The sequence below is a fragment of the Ranitomeya variabilis genome, chromosome 2, assembly GCF_051348905.1.
Source record: "Ranitomeya variabilis isolate aRanVar5 chromosome 2, aRanVar5.hap1, whole genome shotgun sequence".
Lineage (NCBI taxonomy): Eukaryota > Metazoa > Chordata > Amphibia > Anura > Dendrobatidae > Ranitomeya > Ranitomeya variabilis.
Window position 1 is genome coordinate 1,087,428,693 of NC_135233.1, and position 6,120 is coordinate 1,087,434,812.

Genomic DNA, 6,120 nt, shown 5'->3' on the forward strand with positions numbered 1-6,120 from the left:
GCAGAGCTGAGTTTACATTATAGGCTCATTAAAGAGCTGACCTAGGGAAGTAGCAGAGCTGAGTTTACATTATAGGCTCATTGAAGAGCTGACCTAGGGAAGTAGCAGAGCTGAGTTTACATTATAGGCTCATTGCAGCAGAGCTGGCCTAGGGAAGTAGCAGAGCTGAGTTTACATTATAGGCTCTTTGCAGGAGAGCTGACCTAGGGAAGTAGCAGAGCTGAGTTTACATTATAGGCTCATTGCAGCAGAGCTGGCCTAGGGAAGTAGCAGAGCTGAGATTAGATTATAGGCTCATTGAAGAGCTGACCTAGGGAAGTAGCAGAGCTGAGATTAGATTATAGGCTCATTGAAGAGCTGACCTAGGGAAGTAGCAGAGCTGAGTTTACATTATAGGCTCATTGCAGCAGAGCTGGCCTAGGGAAGTAGCAGAGCTGAGATTACATTATAGGCTAATTGCAGCAGAGCTGACCTAGGGAAGTAGCAGAGCTGAGTTTACATTATAGGCTCATTGAAGGGCTGACCTAGGGAAGTAGCAGAGCTGAGTTTATATTATAGGCTAATTGCAGCAGAGCTGGCCTAGGGATGTAGCAGAGCTGAGTTTACATTATAGGCTCTTTGCAGCAGAGCTGACCTAGGGAAGTAGCAGAGCTGAGTTTACATTATAGGCTCATTAAAGAGCTGACCTAGGGAAGTAGCAGAGCTGAGTTTACATTATAGGCTCATTGCAGCAGAGCTGGCCTAGGGAAGTAGCAGAGCTGAGTTTACATTATAGGCTCTTTGCAGGAGAGCTGACCTAGGGAAGTAGCAGAGCTGAGTTTACATTATAGGCTCATTGCAGCAGAGCTGGCCTAGGGAAGTAGCAGAGCTGAGTTTACATTATAGGCTCTTTGCAGGAGAGCTGACCTAGGGAAGTAGCAGAGCTGAGTTTACATTATAGGCTCATTGCAGCAGAGCTGGCCTAGGGAAGTAGCAGAGCTGAGTTTACATTATAGGCTCTTTGCAGCAGAGCTGACCTAGGGAAGTAGCAGAGCTGAGTTTACATTATAGGCTCTTTGCAGCAGAGCTGGCCTAGGGAAGTAGCAGAGCTGAGTTTACATTATAGGCTAATTGCAGCACAGCTGGTCTAGGGATGTAGCAGAGCTGAGTTTACATTATAGGCTCATTAAAGAGCTGGCCTAGGGAAGTAGCAGAGCTGAGTTTACATTATAGGCTCATTAAAGAGCTGGCCTAGGGAAGTAGCAGAGCTGAGTTTACATTATAGGCTCATTGCAGCAGAGCTGGCCTAGGGAAGTAGCAGAGCTGAGTTTACATTATAGGCTCATTAAAGAGCTGACCTAGGGAAGTAGCAGAGCTGAGTTTACATTATAGGCTCATTAAAGAGCTGACCTAGGGAAGTAGCAGAGCTGAGTTTACATTATAGGCTCTTTGCAGGAGAGCTGACCTAGGGAAGTAGCAGAGCTGAGTTTACATTATAGGCTCATTGCAGCAGAGCTGGCCTAGGGAAGTAGCAGAGCTGAGTTTACATTATAGGCTCATTGCAGCAGAGCTGGCCTAGGGAAGTAGCAGAGCTGAGTTTACATTATAGGCTCTTTGCAGCAGAGCTGACCTAGGGAAGTAGCAGAGCTGAGTTTACATTATAGGCTCTTTGCAGCAGAGCTGGTCTAGGGATGTAGCAGAGCTGAGTTTACATTATAGGCTCATTAAAGAGCTGGCCTAGGGAAGTAGCAGAGCTGAGTTTACATTATAGGCTCATTAAAGAGCTGGCCTAGGGAAGTAGCAGAGCTGAGTTTACATTATAGGCTCATTAAAGAGCTGGCCTAGGGAAGTAGCAGAGCTGAGTTTACAACAGATGCTCAATGCATCAGAGCTGGCACAGTGGGGCTTGAGGTAGCAGTGGAGGACAGATGGAACGGCAGAGTTGCACAACATGAGTTTGATGTAGCAGAGCTGGAATAGCAGAGTTATGCAGAGTTGGGAGTTCCAGATGCTAAGTAATCGCAGGAGCCAAAATACTTGAATACTAACGGGAATCCTACTATATGATGTCACAGGAGAATGGTGAGGAAAATTAGAGGGAGCGGCAGACAATGCAGAGCTCGGATACAGGAGAGGTAGGAGAAGGCTCCCGGGGAGTAAATCCTGATATCTCACACTGCTACACATGAGGATCTCAAGGCTGAAATCGCCTCACACCCATCTCCACCTTTACACTGACGTAGCAATAGTCCTGGGAGATCCCAGTGTGGCTTATACAAGGGGAAATCATAACCCAGCCCCTGAGGAACCAAGGAGCCTAGCAGCACTGGCCTATTCATCAGAGCCCTAAAATGTGTATATACAGAGACGGGCACAGCATGGCGACAATGATGTCATAATGGAAATCCCGCGTCTCTGATTGGTCGAGGCCGCCAGGCCTCGACCAATCAGCGACGGGCACAGTATCGACGTAGATGTCATAATGGTTGCCATGGCGACGATGATGTCATAAAGGTTGCCTCGACCAATCAGCGACGGGCACAGTCTGCCGCGAATTCTGGAATCATCATTGTCCATATACTACGGGGACATGAATATTCTAGAACACCCGATGCGTTAGAATCGGGCCACAGTCTAGTATATATATAATTGTCTAAGGGTTTTTCCGTCTGTCTGTCTGTCTGTCTGTCTGTCTGTCTGTCTGTCTGTCTTTCTGTCTGTCTTTCTGTCTGTCTGTCTGTCTGTCTGTCTGTCCTGGAAATCACTCCATATAAGGTATGGTCTACAAACAGGATACCTTATATGGAGTGGTCGGCGGTTTGTAGACCATACCTTATATGGAGTGGTCGGCGGTTTGTAGACCATACCTTATATGGAGTGGTCGGCGGTTTGTAGACCATACCTTATATGGAGTGGTCGGCGGTTTGTAGACCATACCTTATATGGAGTGGTCGACGGTTTGTCGGGCGGCCTCGACCAATCAGAGATGGGCACAGCATGGCGACGATGATGTCATAATGGTTGCCATGGCGACGATGATGTCATAAAGGTTGCCTCGACCAATCAGCGACGGGCACAGTCTGCCGCGAATCACATACTACGGGGACATGCATATTCTAGAATACCCGATGCATTAGAATTAGAATTAGTCTGTCTGTCTGTCTGTCTGTCTGTCTGTCTGTCTGTCTGTCTGTCTGTCTGTCCTGGAAATCACTCCATATAAGGTATGGTCTACAAACAGGATACCTTATATGGAGTGGTCGGCGGTTTGTAGACCATACCTTATATGGAGTGGTCGGCGGTTTGTAGACCATACCTTATATGGAGTGGTCGACGGTTTGTCGGGCGGCCTCGACCAATCAGAGATGGGCACAGCATGGCGACGATGATGTCATAATGGTTGCCATGGCGACGATGATGTCATAAAGGTTGCCTCGACCAATCAGCGACGGGCACAGTCTGCCGCGAATCACATACTACGGGGACATGCATATTCTAGAATACCCGATGCATTAGAATCGGGCCACAGTCTAGTAATTAATAATCTCTAAATCTTTCCAGAACATCTGGAACCAAAGTTCAATTTTCCTGCTCTTCATATAGCCAAAGAGTTACACTTTCGGCCACTAGGGGGAGCTTGCTGTATAGGAATTAATACAGCTTGTATGGAACATGTAATACATCTATATGTAGTGAGCGCCCCCTTGTGGCAACCAGGTGAATTGTATCCACTTTTTAACATGTCCAGCTATAAAGATATCATAACTATGAGATTATCTTGTTTTTCCAACTGAGAGCAGCTATAAAAACACACCCCATTATTAGAGGGCTAGTACCAAGAAAGAAAAGGGGATAACTTGCCCATCATTATGATAACTTAGGGGTCCCACAACTCAGACCCCCACTATCCCAAAGAGTTCATTCATTGTCTATTGAGCTACACATGACTTTATTAGCAGACTCGAAGATGAGGCACTTTAGGATCTTGGCGGTCTAGAAATGATTGAACAATCGCAGGTTTAGCTAAAAAAAGAATAACGTGAAAATGTAAAATTAAAAAATAAAAAATAATAAAAGATGATATTTCCCCCATTTTCCATTAAAAAAAAACAATGGATAAAAAAATGAGAAAAAAAAGAATAAACATATTTGATAATGTTACATATATATAATAAAAAAGCAGTCAAAATGTTGCAGTTAGCCCATAGGCATCAATAAAAAAGTGCAGCCCAGACATAAAAACAAGCCCTCATACAGCTCCATCAATGGAAGAATAAAACATTTGGAGGTCTCAGAAAATGATGACATAAACTACATTTGTTTTGCAAAATTCTAAAATTATTTTCACCACTAAAATAAAAAAACAAAAACTTTGTAAGTTCGGTATCGCTGTCTTTATACTGACTTGGAAAATCATGATTCCAGGTCCTTTTTTTTTCCCACGCAATGAATGTCATAGAAAGCCAAACTCAGGAAATAATTACTAAATTATGGGGGTTTTTTTTAAATTTTTTGCCCCATTTCACCGCACTGTGGGTGACATTGTGGAGTAATTGTGCAGTAATGAGAGCTGACATCTGTGTGCGCTGCTCCATCTGGTGGTTGAAATGATAAATGACTACTGTGAATAAAAAAGTAACCAACTCAAAGATGATGATAAATATTTTTGAGTAGAACAATTAATATTTTGCTTAGGACCTTTAGTAAAGACAAATTGTATCATTTTTGGTGATACTGTGGCATGTAAAAGACACAGGTGTAAAAATAAATCCCAAATTCCGCAGATATTCTGGAAATTCCTATTATATGATTTGCAACCTGGAAACTGCAGTTCTTTCCAACCTCAAAATGATAGAACACAGATCCTCGTCTTCGCACCCTAAAAATTAATTCATGTTGGACCTCAAAAGTGCAAGTGAGGAAACACTGTGCTTGGTCTGGTGAGTGACGTCCTCATGGGAAATAGCGGAAAACTGTAAACAAGTAGCCGGGCCAATTTTTACAATTCTGACCGCTGTCCCTTTATGAGGTTATAACTCTGGATCACTTCAACGGATCCTGGTGATTCTGACATTGTTTTCTCATGACATATTGTACTTCATGTTAGTGGTAAAAGTTTCTTTAATATTACTTGCGTTTATTTGTGAAAAAAAATTGAAATTTGTTGAAAATGTTGAAAATTTTGCAATTTTCAAACTTAATTTTTATGCCCTTAAATCACAGAGAGTTATGTCACACAAAATAGTTAATAAATAACATTTCCCACATGTCTACTTTACATCAGCACAATTTTGGAAACATCATTTTTTTTGTTAGGAAGTTATAAGGGTTAAAAGTTGACCAGCAATTTCTCATTTTTCCAACAAAATTCACAAAACCATATTTTTTTTAGGGACCACCTCACATTTGAAGTCACTTTAAGAGGTCTATATATGACAGAAAATGCCCAAAAGTGGCACCATTCTAAAAACTGCATCACTCAAGGTGCTCAAAACCACATTCAAGAAGTTTATTAACCATTCAGGTGCTTTACAAGAATTAATGGAATGTGGATGCAAAAAATTAACGTTTTCTACAAAAGGGGTAACAGGACAAAATGGACCCCAAAATTTGTTGTGCAATTTCTCCTGGGTACGTGGGGAAAATCCACTGTTTGGGAACATGGCAGGGCTCAGAAGGGAGGGAGCACCAATTGGTCTTTTTGAATGAAAATTGGCTGGAATTGATGGCGGCACCATATCGCGTTTGGAGACCCCATGACGTGCCTAATCAGTGGAAACCCAACAATTCTAAATCCAAATCTAACACAGCCCTAAACCTAACCCTAACTCCAACACACTCCTAATCCCAACCATAACCCTAACCACAAGCCTAGCCTCAACACAACCCTAACCACAACCCTAACAGTAACACAACCCTAAAACCAGCTCTAACCCCAACAAAACCCTAACCACAAACCTAACCGTAACACAACCCTAACCCCAGATCTAACCCCAACACAACCCTAACCGTAACACAACCCTAACCCCAGCTCTAGCCCCAACACCAACCCTAACCACAACCCTAACCGTAACACAACCCTAACCCCAGCTCTAACCCCAACACCAACCCTAACCACAACCCTAACAGTAACACAACCCT